The sequence below is a fragment of the Notechis scutatus genome, chromosome 5, assembly GCF_049901735.1.
Source record: "Notechis scutatus isolate UNSWTSFEM ecotype Mainland chromosome 5, rNotScu1.2, whole genome shotgun sequence".
NCBI classification, from domain to species: Eukaryota; Metazoa; Chordata; class Lepidosauria; order Squamata; family Elapidae; genus Notechis; species Notechis scutatus.
This window is the reverse complement of record NC_142013.1, coordinates 89,722,519-89,742,606: the sequence shown is the minus strand read 5'-3', so window position 1 is coordinate 89,742,606 and position 20,088 is coordinate 89,722,519. Positions and strand designations below refer to the sequence as shown.

The 20,088-nt window shown below is 36.7% G+C and overlaps 1 long non-coding RNA gene across 2 annotated transcripts in view; it reads right to left on the bottom strand.

Moving 5' to 3' along the window:
• LOC148130575 (uncharacterized) overlaps positions 1 to 20,088 on the bottom strand; it is a 180,043-nt gene that overhangs the window by 74,403 nt on the left and 85,552 nt on the right. Inside the window, exon 5 of one of the 2 annotated variants that reach the window (XR_015750000.1) lies at positions 16,588 to 16,711. The exons of the other annotated variant lie outside the window; for it this stretch is intronic. This is a non-coding gene — a long non-coding RNA (uncharacterized LOC148130575). Of the gene's footprint in view, positions 1 to 16,587; positions 16,712 to 20,088 lie in introns of those variants that run through there. 2 annotated transcript variants of the gene reach the window in all.

Here is a 20,088-nt window from a genome sequence, read left to right as displayed (position 1 = left end):
ATTTTGATTTCCTTGAGTCAACATATGGATTGTATCCCTTAAGACAGATCATAGGATTTAGATCTCTGATTAGAAATAAAAGCAAGAAGTTTCATATGCTTTGGGAACAAAATTCATATGAGGGAATACATGGAAACACATCTTCAGACATGAAATTATTGTTAAAATTTTGCTATCTTTAAATTCAAAGTTTATTTTTAAAGAAAAGCTGCAGAGGAATTTTAAAGGGGAAACAAAAAAACCTTTCCTTATACCATCCAACATGCTCCTATACTTGCATTAGATTTTACCTGTAGCAAAACTGGAAGAGTTGTTTTTTTCCAGAAACACATTTCTGAATGCCAGGTTACAGAGGAAGAGGAGGAAGATCACACATCATCATAAGATGATGCCTTGTTATGGAATGATAGTGTTTATTTATTCATTAGAACATTTAGATAGCCACCCAACTTACTGTCTCAGTAGCTCTTACAAAGAAAAAAAACCCAATAAGGAAAGCAATAATCATCCATCCCTGTGGTGACAACAATTAGATGAGCTACTTGATGGGTTCCATATCACTCTGGGATCAGGAACCAGATCTTCAGGGCCTTGTGAAAGAGTGTCAAAGGGGGGGGGGGGCGAATCTTATCTCTGCAGGAATAATGTTCCATAGGGAGGCAAGGTACCACAGAGAAGGCCCACTAAATGGATCACCTTACGAGAGAGGACCTATAGCATTCTGTACCTCCCTGCCCTGGTGGGTTGGGTTGATATTACTGGGAAAATACATTCTTTTGTAAGAATCTAAATATTTTAACATTATTTTTCAGGATATTAGGGCTATCAGTAAGTACTAGGCAAATTACTCTCACATTGTGGCAACATTTCTTTCAATATTGTTTGCAGAGGGCACAAAATCTCTCATGGATGTTTCAGTTTTTGATCAGGGTTAGGAAATATGCAAATGAATACTTTGTGAAAAGTTGTACTTAAGGTAACTCGGTCATTGCACCATCTTAAAAATGTAAAAGATTAATCCAAAAAATGCAGATTTAGTAATTTAGAAAATATAAAAATGACAAAGAACAGACACAGATTTGATCCATCGTCTCCATGTTCGTACCAGTGCCTGGGTGACATTGTAGTTTATAGAGAAAGCTTGATGAATGACTTGGTAAAATTGCAATTTAAAGTTTCCAGGCAACTGATTTGAGATGTTCCTTCAGAGATTAATCATAGAAAAATCTGAGGAAAAGCTAAATTTTGCCAAACAAATAAATAAATATAAAAGTAAAGGAGGAGGGATGCTGTTTTCATGAGAGAAGGAATGTTCTAAGAATGAAACTGCTGCAGGTTTGATAAAAGGAGTAAGATGATAAGGGAGAGAGAGAGAGAGAGAGGAGGGGAGGGAGAGGGAGAGGGAGAGAGAGAGAGAGAGAGAGAGAGAGAGAGAGGAGAGTCAGTCAGTCAGTCAGTCTCTGTGGAGATTCTCAGTCACCAGGTCATGATTGTCTCAAAGGTGCTTTTTCAGGAGGCAACTGGACAAGAAAAAAAACAAGAAATTCCATTTGCCTCCTAAAAAAGCACCTTTGGGAAAGAAAAAAGAAGTTAACGAGGAAACAAACTTTCCTGATCCTTGAAGACCTACTGTCAATCTGAGGGGGGGAATTACATTAAAAAAAAGGAAAAGCATGGCAGGCCATAAAGAACCTAAAGATAACAGAGAAGGGACTCAGCAAATGGCTTCTAAAAGTCACAGTTGTGACCAGGAATGAGCCCAGAAGTGGTATTCAGCAGGTTCTGGCCACTTCTGGAGAACCAGTAGTGGAAATTTTGAGTAGTTTGGAGAACCAGCAAATACCACCCCTGACTGGAGATTTTACAGTATCTTTCCCCTGCCACGCCCACCAAGCCACGTCCACAGAACAGGAAGCAAAAAAAACTTTGAATCCCACCACTGATTGAGCCCCAATACATAACGCATCCTTGGATTTTAAAGACAGATTCATTCAGGGAAATTTGTTTAGCTGTGTGTTGTTTTATTCCTTCACATATTCTTTTTGGTTCTAAAGGAAACTCAATTACTTGTCTTTATTACTGTGTCCAAATTACTTCAATATTTATATAACTAGGGGAGGAAAGCAGTGATTTCATTTCAAGGAAACTGTGCACTTAATAAGGGCTACATAAATTGGAGGCACCACTGGGATGATATCTACTATTTGCTAATTTTGATTATGTTATGAAATATATATGAGTTTATATCTATGGACATTTTTTGGAGAATTATAATACATAAATAGGATGACTTGATGTTCAACCTTCTTGAATTTAAACATGTAAACCAAAGAAGCTGCTAAAAAGTAAGTTGTCACAGTAACACTTTGAGTAGGAAGCTTTCCACTGTTTTTGAACATCGGGGAGAGTTTTTGGAAAAAATCTGAAATCAGGTACAGACTTAATTTTTATATGTTGTTGAGAAAGTCTTTGGGAAAGTGCTCTTCTCTGCAAGAGAGCCTGATTTCAATAAAGCAAAGCTACCCACATAGAGTAGATTTATGACAACAGACATGGAAGAGAGATTCTGCTCATGGGAACCTGATTTTGAAAATTTTAAAGATATACAAGAAAACAATCCATAGCAAAATTTGAAGAACATTTGCCAGCTTTAGAGATGAGTTCTGGATTGAAAGGAAATGAAGGTGTTTATCTTTGATTCAGGGCAATTGAACAAGAAGGAGGTCATCGAGAAGGAGATTTAGTGTTTTTAAAAGGAACATCTTGGAAGGAGGAAGGGTTCTATCTATATTTGCATGTAAGTGTGTATTGTATAGTTTCAATGCTTCATACAGGTATGAAAGTGTATTACTTATTTAGCATATGATAAAAAATTAGTTGGAAAAGATGACACATAAGTAAAGATTACAGTAAAGATATTTTGCAGATGAATGTGGATGTTTCGCTTGTCCATCTATAACAGGATGAGTACAAGACAAAACAAAATACTCCTTCAGGATATATCCTCAATACAATAGGGTGGGAATTTCATTTATTTTCTTCACATGGTCAAACTTATCTTCCATTTAATTTTTTTTGGGAAGATTAATGGTCTCCGAACAGCAGTGTGACTACAAATGCAACTCCTGTCCAATACTATTCTGATTAAAACTATTAAAGATTTTTAATTTTAAAAATAGTGCAAGAATATGATGAATTCAAGAGTTTATCGCTTTCTTCCTCCTATTTAAAACTGGTGGATAGTCATGAATACCATAGTCTCCTCATGGTTGAACTACTGCAATACATGGGGCTGCCCTTGAACACTGTTCAAATTCACCAGGTACAGAATGTAGCCATAGTGGCATGGACAGTAATGAGCATGCTTCAGGAGATGACATTACAGCTTCATGAGTGGTATTGTTTGCTGGTGTTCTTCCAGGTACAATTAAAGTGGTAGTTATTACCTTTAAAACCCTACAGGATCGATATACAGATATATATGTTTTCAGAGTTGACATTATTTCTACAGTTTTACAGTAAGATTTTTGGCATAAATATATCTAATATGAATAGAAATGAATAATTCTGGTTCATGAGATACTTAATTCTGAACAAAACAATTTCTTTCTTTTTTTAAAAAAACAAGTTTTATTCAATTTTTCACATAAAAACAAAAGACTCTTTTTAGTGGACAACATGTTTCTGGATCATGACTTTTACATACAAATATGACAATAATTATACATTCATATATGCGTACTTAATTCTATTATTACCTTTTCCATTCCAAATTTTCAGAAAAGAGAAAAACAAGCCTATTAATCCTAATCTCTTACCTTAATCTCAATCCAAACATTCTTTCATTTCAATTATTTCAAATATAATCCTTTAATATTTATTTTAAGAATAAAAATAACAATATATGTTTGCCTAATAAAAAAAAGGTTACCAACGTCTCTCCTTCCTTTTAATAGTCTGTATTAGCTTATTAATTTAAATAGTTTTTTAATCTGTCATATTTTCTTTTCATCACACATTTTTTCTATAAATTCTAGATTAATACAAGTTTTAACACAAGAGAAAAAGAAACAAACTTAGGTTTCCCCCCTTTTACTGCTTTGAGTGTGAACCTCAGTGATTAAAATATACCTTTATTCCCTCATCTTAATTCCCAATAAACCTTTATTTTTAAGTAGTTACAATAATAATCATTACATCTTTTCATTTGGATTCCGCAATATATTCCCCTCCCCCCCCGATTTTATTTCTAATTTCAAAAAGGTAATAGGGAAAAAATGATTATTTAATTCCTGGTTACTGATATTGACCTCATTTTTAAACATCTTCACATTCATTTCAATTATTACAATTTCTTCAATAAACCTTAACTTTTCTTTTAAAGATAAAAATAAAAAATGTATATTCATCTAATAAGAGTTATCAGTATCTATCCCTCCTTTAATAATCTATATTACCTTATTTTCTAAGTATTTTTTAATTGCAAATATATTCTTGTTACCCCTTGTCACCCTGCAGAATCCCCTTTTTAATTCATCAACCATTATCTCTAAAAAAAAAAACAGTTTCTTTTCATCATTTTACTATTTCCCTGTTTCTTTATTTCCTGCACCTGTTTCTTACTGCCTCTCCTCCCCCTCTTTTTCCCATATCTTTTCTCATTCCAATTTATATCCCTCTCTTTCTTGATATCTTCCTTTCCCCTTTTCTGCTGCATCTTTCTACCTCTCCTGATTTTGATTACCTTCTAAAATCTCAACTTTTTAGCCTTCCTTCTTTCCCCTTGTCTTTGTAGTGTTCTTTGTGTTAATTGTCTATTTAAGATGGCTTCTCCTTGAGCCGACTCCTTCTCCTCTGAAGTTCTTTCTTTTTGTTCTTCAATCACCATTTCCATTTTTTCTAACACAGAACAAAGTGATTCGCCTCTTTCCTGTAGTATTTCTCTCATATTTTTAAGTTCCATTTTTAATTCCCGAAGAGATATCATCATTACACACTCTTATATTTTATAATAGTTAAAGTCCACAAAAAACACTTTTACTTTCCTTCTTTCTTCTTCAAGTTTTCTAAAGTTCTCAATTGTTCCAACCCAGGGTCTATACCAAAAACATCAATCAATCCCGCAGTCAGTCTTTCCTTGCTTCTTTCTTTGTTCTGGTTCAGCTTTCACTTTATAAGATTCTTACTTTGTTTCAATATTTATTTAACATTATATCGACACAAGTTCATACAGAAACAGGATGATTTCCCTTTTGTTTGAATTTAAATTTTTATCCAGAAGATGACACTCTCCGTTATACAAAGTCTTCACCTTTTTCCCCTATTTTATTATTTAGGGTTTTTCGAATGTCAATATTCCAGAGCAATCCAGTCTCCAATTTGTAAATTTTATTATTATTATTTTTGACAATCTGAAGTCCAGCTTTATTTTATGCCTATTTATTGCCAAAATATTTTAATCCAATTTAATTAAGTCTTTAATTCCAGCTTCTTCCTTTCCCAGTTCGAAGCCCCACTTAGCTGTCAAAATTATTTTCTTATTTTTTTCCTGTCCCTTTGCATTTTTGCCACTCACTTTTCTTTTCTTAAAAGTTCAATGTTACCTTAATCCCGGGGTACTTTTTGTTTGGTTGTTTTGCCCAATTGTCCCGGCTCAGATGTTATCCACCTCTTTCTTCACTCCTGCACAAATCTTATTCCAGCTGAGTCCTCCTCTTCGGGTGGCCATTTTGGACCACCGCTTCAGTCGTCTTCAGGGGGAAAAAGACCAAGCCCAGAAGCGGAGATGCGGCTCCCCTCAACCTGGCTGGTGGCTTCCCCTTACTCCGCCGCCCCTCCAAGGCAGCTTCAGCCCCTAATCGCAATGACTGGGGCTCTCCAATGAAAGAGCACAGACCATAGTCGCGGACAGTCATGATCTACAGTCCGTCAGTGAGGAGCAACAAAACAATTGATTTCTGAAAACACAAAAAGAAGACATGGCTATTTAAATTATATTATATGTAACACACACACACACACACACACACACACACACACACACACACACAAAAGCGAAAAAGCACTCATGCATCATCACAAAGTCTCCAGAACCGTAAAGCCTACAAACTTGGCATGTATGTTTCTCTTGGTTTTTAGGTGCTCACTAAGAAAAGATTTTTTCAAAATGACCATCAGACCATTAGTATTTCCTATATTATTATTAACACACTCTGATGCTAAGGAGTTCTACTCCCCCTCCCCACCTGAAAAAAAAATCTCTTCCAAATGCAAAACACAAGCAGAGGAGCAGAGTTTCAGTTTCAGTTTTACTTTCACAGCAACAAACAGCTTTACCACAGAACAGTTGAGCTAAGCCACACCTAGGCTCCTTACTGTCTTCTTGCTCACACAGCAAATACTATTTTACTTTCCAAACAGGCCTCAACTGTCTCACACATTGACAGGATACTAGCCAAATGAATACCGATGGATGCTGGTAGGCAGAGGCACAATTTTTTCCCATTATTTTCATCCCCAAAAACTTGCCCGATCACATAGTTTCATAGCGAAACAAGGGTACCGTGCTAATGTATACGTAATTGTAATGGTATGTGAGAAAGATCTTGAGAAATGGGGTGAAGTGATACTGCCTCGGGAAAGGTCAGATAAAAGACAGCATAGCCTTAGCTGCATAATGGATGAGGAAAGAGGTTCAGAAGGGACACTCCCAACTTCTCAGACTGTCAAGGAGACAGTGGAAGATCTGCACTTTTAGACTTGCAAGATTCTGTTAATGTAGCTTTACAGCAAAGTAGAATTAGTTCATCTGATTATGTTTCCTGTCTAGCTTAATTGGAAATGTTCACAATAACATAGGAACAGGGCTGGGAAAAGAATTGTATATATCAAAATCATTTTATGCCATTTTCTACATTGGTACTTAATTGTATCTTCTTTGTTCCTCCCTTTTTGCTGGTTGTCTGGGTAACTAGCGAAGGCATCTTTAACAGTCACTTGCAGACTTATCTGATCCTTGCCTTTTCCTTTGAAACCACTTGTTTGTTTATTTGCTTTTCAAATAATTCTTTTCATTTTTATTTTTCTAGGTAGGGACAAGGGTAGGAAAGGTTATTGCTAAAACAAGCTTGAGAACCCCAGTGACAACTTATTTATGATGCTAAACAGGAACAATACATTTTGCAATGTTCCTATGCTTTACCAAACAGGACAGGCAGCAAAAGTAGAATCTGAATTGTTAAGAGAACTGCAGTGGATCCATGAGGCTTTCTCATTCCCTCTTGTTTAGCTTCAGCAGTAATATAATGAGTCCCTAATTATACTGCTGAAACAAAGAAGTATGGAGTATCCAATAATGGATTTGTGAGTAGAAAAACAGTGAGCTACTTGTAGTCCTCTTACTTTGAGGAAATGTCTTAGCTCACATTCCCTTAACAATTCAACCTCCATTTTGGGGGTGTAGGCTCTGGCTGGTGAACCTTGAGACTACGGAAAATCCTTGGTAGATTCCCTCCAACCTACTTTTGTCTATTCCTAGTGAAAGCGTATTTCATAAGCAGTATAGTCAGGAACTGGAGAGTAAAACATATGAAGAAAAATTGAAGGAATTGGGTATGTCTAGTTTAATGAAAAGAAGGACTGGAGTGACATGGTAGCAATATTTTAATATCTAAAGGGCTGCCTCTAAGAAGAGGGGATCAATCTATTCTCCAAGCACCAGAAAGCAAGACAAGAAAAAATGGATAGAAACCAATAAAGGAGAGAAGCAACCTAGAACCAAGGAAGAATTTCCTGATAGTGAGAACAATTCACAGTGGAATGACTTGCCGACAGAAGTTGTGGTTACTCCAATACTGGATGTTTTAAGAAAGAGATTGGACAACTATTTGAGCAGGGGTTGGACTAGAAGATCCCCAAGATCAGTGGTGGGATTCAAATTGTTTTACTACCGATTCTGTGGGCATGGCTTGGTGGGCATAGTGAGGCTTGGTGGCCATGACAGGGGAAGGTTACTGCAAAATCCCCATTCCCTCCCCACCCCACCCCACTAACCTGCTTTCCAGCTCCATTCTCCTGTGCAGGGCAACAAAAGAAGTCCCTGCTGATCAACTGGGACTTGGGAGGCAGAGAATAGATGGGGGCGGGGCTATTCAGAACCGGTTATTTGCCGGTATTTGCCAGTTCTCCAAACTACTCAAAATTTCCACTACCAGTTCTCCAGAACTGGTCAGAACCTGCTGAATACCATCTCTACCCAAGATCCCTTCCAACCCTGCTATTTTGTTATATTTTCCTTGAAGCTTCCCAATTGTTCTAATTTCCAAATCTATAAAGTATTGAAACACCTTCTAGTAGGATATTCAAAAGAAGCTCTTGTCAAGATTTCTTACAACAGAACAAGAAACATAGAACCAAAATCCTTGGGTTGGAAAGAAACTAGGCTGAGACTAATCTTTGTGGTATTATTGATATATTTGTTAACATATGGCATCATTGTATTCTTAAACCTTTCATGCATCACTCTTATAGTCTCCTCTCAATAACTTTTAATAACTGGTATTAATAATGAATAATTAATTAATAATGAAAAATGCCATAGGGAAATAAAAATGTGTGGTACTCCTTCAAAAAAAATTGTTGATATTATATAGCCATTGATGGCCTTATTCATTGAATAATTTGCTTTTTCAGAAGGTTCAAAATCCTTCTTTTAGATTATCTGAATAATCCTTAAAACTTCATTTGATCTACATGGTTCAAAAGATAATTTACTTAGTGCTGCATTACATAAAGTCTTGGCTGAACAGAATTCTATCCTATAGCTCAGGGTCCTTTTTATCCATCAAAGCAATTTTAAAACAGTTCTCGGATTTGTCATTTGTACATATATTCATCAATGATTAAAGACAGTCCAGACAGCAAATATCTGGACCTAGCACATCTTATTCTTTTCAATAGCTTTGAAAAGTTTAGCATTTCAAGCATGGCTGAAAAAAATATTCTTAAAGTATATATAAGTGTAGGATGTAATATTTTGACCATAACTGTGTAAAATGGGAAAGCTGATGGTATCTACCTCACTGTTGCAACATGATGACCACATTCATAGATCTTCTCCATGATAATCTGTCCCTAACCTGGTTTTTCAGATCTCTCAATGTTTCATTCACTGTAAATGCTGGTAACAAGAGCTGTAATAACACTTTTCAAGGTCATATTTATTCTGTGAGTGAGATGACCAGTCTCTAAATTTGATTCAACTTGCATGTGGTTTTGTACTTTAACAGTGGGGTAATCTTAGCTGTTTTGCAGTAATTACTGGTAAACTAGCTTTTGGAGGAAAAGATAACTCTTTCTTTTTTAGAATCTTAAAATTCATAACACCCCCCATAAGTTTTCTTGGACATTCAAGACTTTAAAAATGATCACTATAATTCCTTTCTTTTCACATTGTGAAACAAATCTTTTTTCCCCAGCTGCTCTCTTTTAATCTCAAAGAATGTGAACAGTTTGCAGTATAAACACCCTGGAACAAAGCTTCCCTGAAAGATATGCCAAGAAAAACACCCCCAGGGCTGAGCTACAATAGAGCAAGTGACTTGGATCAGGAACTATCCATTGCATTTTACTGCCTATTACTACTTTTGACCAAAAGGACAGGAAATGCAACTTCTGTATACAGGGACCTTTAGTAAATGTGCAGTCCAGTTAATTTACTGGTGGCTGTGAGCGTACAGTTGTCAAAGTGGTTGGAAGAAGCCCAGCAGACTGTTGACTCAATTATACCAGACAACAGAGCCAATGTTTTAAAGCTGTGAAACATGGCAATTTTTCACACTCCTCCCCACTGTCTCCGCACCACTGCTGTCAGAAAGGCAAAGAAACACATCTATTGATGGCATTAAAGGCTCAAACCATGTGTATGCAATTTCATCTCCTTTTGTTTGTTTGTTTGTTTTAATAATTTGTAAGAGCGGGAAGCTGTCCGGATAAATAAGATTTTAGCAAATAACTAATCAATTAGTGGCACTATGGAAGATTTGTCATTTTTTCTTTTTCTTTTTTCTATTTTATTTGCTGTCAGCATATAACTAATAAACAAAGCAAAGCAAAATGTACTGTAGGCATAAAGTAGTGACATCTCATGAAACAGGTCATTTTTAAAAAATATGAATTAAATCTTTACCATAATGTAGATCATATTGGCTAGTTGTTGCATTGTGTCGAAAGGATAAAAGGGACCTCAATACTTCAGTCCAGGATTTTATTTCTGGGGTGGTGTATTATTATAGAATTTTTAAAATCATATTAAAATTTCCTCCCCTTATACCTTGGATGTTCCTGGATAAAGGTCTTCCTGGATCAACAAACTCCAGATGATCACTATCTTTTTTATCTTTAAATTTACATTTTTAAACATTTTCTGTCTTAATACCTTACTATTTTGTATTAATATAACATTTTAAAACATGGCAACTAATGAACAAGCCCAAATCATATTTAAATCTTCAAATTTAATCTTCAAATTTACACATCTCCAACATGAAACATTTGAAGGCAAGGCTGTCTTAAATAATGCTTGAGATGTTCAGTAAAAATGAAAACAAATATTTATGAGTTACACTCATCTCAAGATCACATGGCAAGTATATGACAGCATTTAAAATGTGATACCCCTGATTTGTTAAATAGGATATTCCAGTTCTTTAGGCTAAGGTTATTGTACATTATCTATTTTTATCTTAGAGATACTCTTCAGTTGTTTATATATCTGAACTGTGGTCTTGGGCTCTGCCAAAACCTTCAGGCCAATATCCCCAATAATTTATATGTTTCAGAGACTGCCAAGGTTAACTGCCAAGGTTAAAAATGAGAGAGCAACAAATTGTTTTAATTGGATGTCTTGCTGTTTAGCATTTTAGAATTTTAGAAAATCTTTTGGCAGTGGTTAAAACCTTTACAAAAGACTTTGTTTAAGGTAATTCCATTCTCTGCCAAATTTTGCAAACAAACAAAAAAGTCTTTTAGCTACCACTTTTAAATTTGAGTTATCCCAAAGGATAAATTTCTCATGAGAACCAGTGTTGATTTTGGCCTTTATGCAAAAACCTTCCAAATATATTTTTACAGCCTTTAGAACAGGAAAAATAAACGTGTTGGCTAAAATTAGTATTTATTTGCCAGGTTTTAAAGGAGCCAGATAATGGTTTTCTAGTTGTACCCAATGTTTATACGCAAAATTATCCACATTCCACTTAAAAATATATATCAAGATATTGATTCCAGCAAGATAAATCAGAAAGACACCATAGTCTTATCAGTGCTTTCTACCTGAAGCCCTTTAGCTGTTATACAGCTGTATTTGATGGCCTAAATAAAAGAGTTGTTTGACACTGAAGTTGGCAGCATATACATTTAAATGAATGAATGAATGAATGACCTTCTTCATGATGAAGTCCAGCAGAGGAAGAAACGTATCTCCAGTTAACCATAAGGTGTAATCCAGGTTGGAAATTAGGACTATCTCTAGCAAACTGTGATGATGTCAAATTTATGAGCCATGCATCATGATATTCTTACACAAATGATGCAATTGTGTAAGATGCTACCTAGTTCAGGGGTGTCAAACTGGTGGCCCATGGGCTGGATGCATCACGCACAGGAAAAGCCCACCCCAGCTCCATGAATGGGAAAAATATCACAACACGTCACGTGCTGGCAAAATGATGCAGTGAGTTTGACACCCTTGACCTAGATCATTTGCATATGTTGTCATTTGCTACGCTGCCCTTTGCAAGTCATAAATATCTTATATTATCAGTTCTAGTTTCTGAATTGTCTCCTGCGAACTATCTGGAAATGGATAGTTGCAGATGTTCTTGCTATAACTTTGGAAGCAAAAACTTTGTTCTAGGTTTGGAGATCACATCTTGATAGGAATCGATCCCTCTGTTTAAATGGGGCTAAATATTAAGATCCCAAAAAGCTAATATTTCAACCTACTATAATATTAGTTAATGTGACACAACATGGACAATTTTGTGCAAAAAAAACCAATTGGGTGTAATCAACCTTAGGTGGGAATAATGAATGCTAGTGACAGTTCCATATATATAGCTTTCACACTATTACAGTAATCGTAACTGAATGTATAAATAATTGAAAGTCCAGACCACAAGAGGAACTATAAGCATTGTAAGTGTAAATGGCATAAGTTTAAGGGGTGAAGGACTGAATCTTAATTCTATTTACCAGTAAATAGAATTACAGTGTTAATTATACTCAACTTGCACAAGGCTCATTTTTAATGTTAATTACACTCAATTTGCAAGGGCTCATTTTTACCCCAAGATCCCTTCTATCTGGTTAGAAGCTTCAGAAGAATCAGTTCAGGGTTCTAAGCCAAGAACCTATTTTTAGACAAATTGGAAGGAAGTCGATAAAAATGCTATTAATTATTTATGCAGCCATTAGAAGACCAAATATGAATGTTCTGTCCTGATCCAATCAATAGAAAAATTGGTCTAAAAGTTATGGAATTAGTTTCTTTTGACCTTGAATTGGGAATAATAGAATTCCAAACAGTGTTTTCTATATATTGGATATTTCTCAGAATAATGAATAGAGCTTGATGACAATTCCCTTAAAGTATTTGGCATTGCACTTCAGAAGCTGGAATGTGAACTTACGTGGTTTGAACTTGTAATGGTCATGTTTGGGGCTTGGGACCAACATGAGTGTTTACATAATTTTAGAGCAGGGATCATGGCTGGGGAATTCTGGGAGTGAAATTAACAGGTCTTAAATTTGCCAAGCTTGGACACTCCTACTTTAGATGGATAAGTGTTATGTTATTTTCTTGATTATATATTTAGTTTTTGCAGCTTGTTAAGACATCAAGAATTGTATTTGCCCAGGTTATGATTAATTTTGAATATTTCTGTCATTATTCCAATGTTTCAATTATCTGAAATTTCATAAAGTCTTATGGGATTGAGCAGTATATAAAGTGTAGTAAAAATAAAATAAAAATCAACATCCTCATCTGCAGAAAAGCATTGTATTGTGTGTTATTTTTCAGGTTTTTTTTTTTTCTAAAAAGGAGCAGGGAAATGGACTTCCAAGCAATTTGTTTTAGATTATGGTTTTCCCACTTTTTTCTCTTCCATTTTTTTAAAATAATGATTTATCTATTTATTTATTCAATTTATACACTGTCTATCTGAAATATAGGAATCTGGTTAACAATAACAAAAAGACTTTCATCCTACAGCGGATTGATTTATTTTTATTGTTATTATTGCTCTTATTATGAATACAGACATGCACAGCCTTACATATGTATGTTTGATTCACATTGTGCAGAGCAGTATCTATATCTGTTGGAATTTCTGCTATCTTTTCCCCATCAGATCTGAAAAGGTTGTTTTAAAATACAACCCTTAAAGGAACTTGTCTGACTGACAGCTCCTACGATGTGTCAGATGGATAAGCAGTTCCTCCATTAAAGAAAGAACACACACAAAAAGCAATGCATCCATGTCCACATAGTAACTTGGGAGGAAGTGGGGACAGTATTTACTGTTTTCCTGTGTTTGTTGATATGATAAGGGAAAAAATGTATTTGTCACTAGAAACAAAACCATGCCATACTCAAATCTATAAGAAGCTCAGTGATGGGCTTCCTTCTTTATGTCTTTCTTACTTTTATTCATTCTTGTTCTCCACCTTTAACTACAAATTATTTTAGAAGTTGTCTTCAGTAGTCTGCAGCATCTGTAGCTCAGAGTCTTAGTATTTCTTGTCTGTCTGAAATTAAATCTAAAAAGGCTGATCTTCTCTTCTCTTCTCTTCTCTTCTCTTCTCTTCTCTTCTCTTCTCTTCTCTTCACTTCACTTCACTTCACTTCACTTCATCAACAGCACTGAAAAACCAGTGAATTGAAAAGTCTTTTCCTTTATTCTATATCTTTGTTCCTACTCCAGATTACCCTGATAAATCATTAAAAATTGTTGATTTGTACTCACCCGTTGTGTGCACCCTTTTAAACTTCTGTGAACAATCAAAAAGTGTTCTCTCATTTGGGTAATGGGGGACTGCGTTAGTGGGAAAGCTTCTAAGACCATTTTCACACATTAAATGAAACAAGTCTCAAGCATCAACTTTTTGAAATCAAAATATATGTTTAGTTAAAAATGCAGTGTTCAGATTTGATTTACTATAGATTTTTTTTTTTTACTAGAATGTGTGTGAAAACATTGTTTCTGTAAACTTGGCCAGGTTCTAATCATGCTAAAAGATTTATATGTTTTAATTTTTCCCATTGTACCAAATCCCTCCCTCCCAAGAAGTCAGACATATTAGCAAGCACATTTCATTTTTTGTGGGCGGAGGGTTATTGCAGGATTGCCTCTTTTGTTTTCATTTTGTGTTTTTAATTTAGTTAAATAACATCTTCATCTGTTTATGGAGATTCTCAGTCATCCAGGTGCCCCAGGGTACTTTTTTTTTAAAAAAAGAGGCAACTGGACTTTCTGGTTTTCCTTTGAAGATGTTTCACTTCTCATCCAATAAGCTTTTTCAGCTCTGACTGGATGGTGGGGAATGGAAGGATTTATACTCCTTGCAGACAGCTGGTCATTTGCATTCTGTTATCAGGTCATTAAGGTCATCTGGAAGTTTATCTGTGGCATCAGGGTCACCTGAGTGGTGCAAAATGGTGTGGAGCCTTCTTGGAACTGTTGAAAGGACTGCGTACTTTACACTTTATTTATACATTTATAATTTGCATTATTTATGACTGGGATTTAGCTTCATAAATGTGCTTCAATACATCCAGGGGTATGAAAGTAGCATCTATCTGCAATTCTTTAAAGCAGCCACCAATTTTATTAGGATCATTGGGCAACTGTAGAGTCTATACAGCTATACTGTCTTTACTATACTATCAGAAATACAACTGCAATTCCTTTATACATCATACAGCCTATACATAAATATTTGTATAAAAATGTGTTCAGTTCCTGCCTTAGCACCTCAATCCTAAATCTTAAAAAAATATAAAAAATAAAATATAAATAGCTATAATGTAAGGTAATCTTTATGCTAATTTTGAATAAGCACATCCAAGTTTTCGCAAGTTTAGCACCTCTCTGTTCTTCACTGAGGTGGCCAAATCCATTCTTGGGTTTCTATGAGAATCTGAACAACAATGAGCTACTTTAAAAGGCATATTAAAGATGGGTTGTTTTAATTATTGAATTCATTAAAGCAGCCATATCATGATATTTAGGCTTAGGCTTTTCTGTTTTAGTGAATAAAAGAAAGGTGCTTTTATTCAGGGACCACAGTATGTCATCTGAATGATTTTTGAAATCTATTTTTATGTTATTTTAATTAATTAATTTAACCTTTACACTGCTTATCTCACCCAAGTGACACTGGACAGTTTACAACAATTGTGGATAGTTTACAAGTCCTAACATCTAAAGACTTGTTCTGATTTTTCCTATGTAAACTGTAGTTTTATTTCTGAATTTAATTATTTTGCTAGCCTATGTAGTCCTTTTAAAGAAACAAAGTAGGATTAGAAACCCATCCAATTAAATGTTTGGTTATGGAATGGGCCTCAGTTCTCTTCTGCAATAGTATGGTGGATATTTGGGAGCATTATTGAAATTTAAATAATTATCCCAATTCAGCTTATTGGCAATAGGTGAACCCAAAAGGATTATTAATATAAAAAGTTTACAGTTTACAGGAAGATAGTAAAATGAGTTGAATCTGTGTATTCTCTAGATTCATTTAAAAAAAGCCTACTTAAACTAGAGTGCAAAAAGCTGCTTTGCACATTATAGTTTTGAATGAGAGGAACAATTTTGTAACACTTTTACAGCCAGTCTTTTCACAGAGCTCAGGAGCTTCCATAAAATCTATTCCATTTTCACTTCTGGTTTCTTCAAGTTATAATGAAATTGCTTAATGATCTTTAGAGTTTTCAGAGTTTCAGAACTATAATACATTTTGTAAAATGCCAGATTTCTTTATTTCGATTCCTCATCAACATGGATCAGAACCTGGGTGAACTTCTTGCCAAATGATTCCAAATACTTTAAATATACGGGTACAAACTTACTCATGATTTTCAGAGGTAATGTGTCTTTGCCTTTTAAGAATATTCTTTTCAATGGCTTTAGTAATTTATTTTCCCATTATGTTTCTTCAGAGCTGTGTAAATATGCCTCACATTCCTGAATGCTTTGATTTAGATAGTCTGTTTTAGAACTCTATTTTTAATAATAAATGATTGCTTTTGACCGAGAAACTTAATTTGGGGAGGGGAAAGAGATTGGAAACAATGACATAACCAATTAAATTACTACCAGATATTTTTCTGAACAGATTAGTGTGCTAGCCAACTGACAGCCTTGATTATGTTTGGTTAGGTGCAGCCATGTCAACTTCATCATCTGCACACTAAGATATAGATAGATGATAGATAGATAGACAGAACGATAGGGGAGAGAGAGAGAGAGAGAGAGAGAGAAAATGATATGTACCTATGGATGCTGTTCTCTTAGTACAACTCTGCTTCAATCTTCTGAGGTCAGAATAGGTAATATGAAGTAGAAACCAGAAGTCTGTGACTTCTAGTTACACATTAAGCACAACAGCAACTTGGTGACTTTGGGCCCATCACTCTTTCTCAGCCCTAGGAAGAAAGCAACGGTAAACTATTTCAGAAAAATGTTGCAAAGAAAAATGTACGGACTTGTCCTAATATTTATCAGCACCCTGAAGGACATACCCAAACATTCTACATAGATACATTATGATTTCCTAAATTCTTGGGAAGAACCTGATGTGTATGAAGGCCAATACTAATTAAAGAACTGGCAGCCATGACTTCATATTGTTGTGAAAAGATAATAGGAGTAAATGTATATCTTCCCATCAGATTAGTATAGTTCACCTTGCTCATCATAAGTCTTATCATCCTGCTAGCATTTTGATAATGGTGATGAGCAAAGATAGATTCTAGAGTAAGTGGCTTCCCAGGCCTTGTGATACATACTTCTTGCAAATATGCTTTTGGCCCCTTCAGGTTCTGACACTCAAGATGAAGATTTTTTAAACAGGCATTAAATGCCAAAGATGAGGATTAAGGCAGGTCAGGGAACTTTTTTACCTTTTACCCCCAAAAAATTTATAAACGCGACGTTACCCCTTGATTTGAAAGGAAGGAAATCATACACTATTTGTATGTAAACCAGTGGTCCCCAACCTTTTTGTGCCAGGGACCAGTTTCACTCAGAAACACTTTTTCAGGACGGGGGGGAGGAGAGAAAGAGTCGAGTTTGGTGGTTTGCTTGCAGACGTTTCATTATCTGACTAGGTAACATCTGATGTTGTTACCTAGTCGGGTAATAAAACGTCTGCCAGCAAACTCACCAAGTTCAGGAAACGCCAATGCCTCCTCATTGCAACCCTGAGCGACAGATAGTCCCTGCAGGACGGCTGAGAAGCCTCGCCTCTCGGCCCTGCCTTCATCAGCCCCATCCCTCAGGTGTCTCCTCCCTCCCTCAGCCTCATCCCTCAGGTGTCTCCCTCCCTCCCTCAGCCCCATCCCTCAGGTGTCTCCCTCCTCCCTCAGCCCCATCCCACAGGTGTCTCCCTCCCTCCCTCAGCCCCATCCCTCAGGTGTCTCCCTCCCTCCCTCAGCCTCATCCCTCAGGTGTCTCCCTCCCTCCCTCAGCCCCATCCCTCAGGTGTCTCCCTCCCTCCCTCGGCCCCATCCCTCAGGTGTCTCCCTCCCTCCCTCAGCCCCATCCCTCAGGTGTCTCCCTCCCTCCCTCAGCCTCATCCCTCAGGTGTCTGCCTCGTTCCTCTCTCAGTCGCTCTCTCACTCCTCACCAGCCCAGGAAGAAACTGCTTCAAAGAAGCCGGCAGGGTGGCTTTTTCCTGTCGGCGCAGCTTCCCCAAAGCGCCCGTTCACCCCCACCCTGCCGCCCACGGTTCAATCCTCCGTTCTGCCTGCCTGCCTTCGTTTCTGGTGGTTTCGGAGCGCAGCTTCTCCAGCGCCCGTTCACCCCGGCTTCTTTGAAGCAGTTTCTTCCTGGGCTGGTGGAGGAGCGAGAGAGCGACTGAGAGAGGAATGAGGCGGGAGGAAACTGAAGCTGCTGAGCCAGAGAGCAGGACAGGCTTCCGTTGCTTCCTCCCTCCCCTTCTCTCATTTGTGTCCTTGATTCCCGATCCCAGCAGCATTCACCGAAGGTGAACAGAATGTCGTAAATAAAATGCCTGGGGGTAATGAGAACGGTCGCGCCAGTGCGACCGTCCTCATTACCCCCAGGATTTTCAGTTTTACCCCATTTGGGGTAATTTACCCCTGTTCCCGACCACTGGTTTAAGGTATAATTTTGATTATGCAAGTTTTAACTGAGCTTTAATTTATGTAATTGTTGGATTCAATTTTTATATTTCTTCTATTTTGTCCAAGATTTTTTATATTGGATGATATTCAAAAATATTCTAAAAGTAAATATATAAAATATTTGGAAAACAGCAATGAAAGGAAAAGATGAGAAGGAGGAGGAGGAGGAGGACTAGACTGATTGCTTCTGATAAAGCAACCATTGTATGTCAATAAAACTGACACATAGAATCAAAGATAATTGTTCTGACCCAGCTCCCAAAACATGACAAACCCTCTGACATGAACTCAAAAGATGCCTTTATTAGGAATGCTGGCAGCCCTGGCAAAAGGTTTCTTTCGCAGGCTAACAAGTCTGTCCATGTCAGGCATTGGACCCAGCTGTTCCTCCTCTTCTTTATCAACCACTTCCAGATCTGGGGGTTGTTGATTCTCCATCTAAGGGCTGACAGATGGCCCAGGCTCCACCTCTGTCTCTCTCTCTCTCTGCCTGCTCCCAGGTTGCCCTGATGCTGACACTGACTCCCACACCGCTGCCTCCTTCTCTGATTTGGCTGCTGGAGGGGCTGTCGGCCGACAGGCCACAACAATAATATATGTTTATAAAATGGGGGGAAAAGTGGGCTCTGCAAATTTTTCAGATATTGTGTGAAAGCTCACATTAACTGGAACCATTCAGACTTAGCATCCATTGCACTTGTGTAGACACCAGATATAGTATTATTCAATTTCCTTTGCTTTTGTGCAAGCTTACTTCACTACTTTATTACACAAAATATTTGAGCACGGCCATTTGAGAACAGGCATACTGCACAATGCAGTTCATGGATAACCAGGAATATACTAATCTTCCCACTCCAGACATACTGGTACAATGGTTTTGGGGGGTGCTTAACAGAAACATCTTAAACTGTATTCAAGGTTGAGCTAGCACAACAATGTTGTTCTACATTTGTGGTTAACCAAAACATTTAAGTCAGGTGCGCAGAAAAAGAAGGCACAGTATCAGTTTGACTGCTTCTTAAGATAGGTGGGTTGCCATATTTGAATGATATACACTGAGAAATGTAGAATACATTTAGTCCTCAACTTTGCACAGTTCATTTAATGACCATTTAAAGTTATAACGGTACTGAAAAAAAGTGTCTTATGACCGTTTTTCATGCTTACAACCATTGTAGCATCCCCATGGTCATGTGACCAAAACTCAGGTGCTTGGTAATTGATTCATATTTATGATGGTTGCAGTGGCCTGGGGTCATCTGAGCACTTTTTGTAAACTTCTGCCAAGCAAAGTCAATGAGCAAACCAGGTTCGGTTAACAATTGTGTTACTAACTTAACAACTGCAGTTATTCACTTAACAACTGGCAAGAAAGGTCATAAAATGGGGCATAAGTCACTTAACAAATGTCTTACTCAGCAACAGAAGTCTTGAACTCAATTGTGGTCATACATCAAGGTAATAACTCTGAAAAAAGTTGGAAAGCTTTACCAGTTCTATTTGTTGCCTTAAAGCTGGTATCTAAGAAGAATGTTGGCATCCAGTATGTAAAACTTCAAATGGGGTGTTGGTATTCAAGAAATTTGACTGACTTGTTTTTTAAACTGAACTTTCAAAATGGTTAGCAGATTGAACCAATCAGGAATAATTTG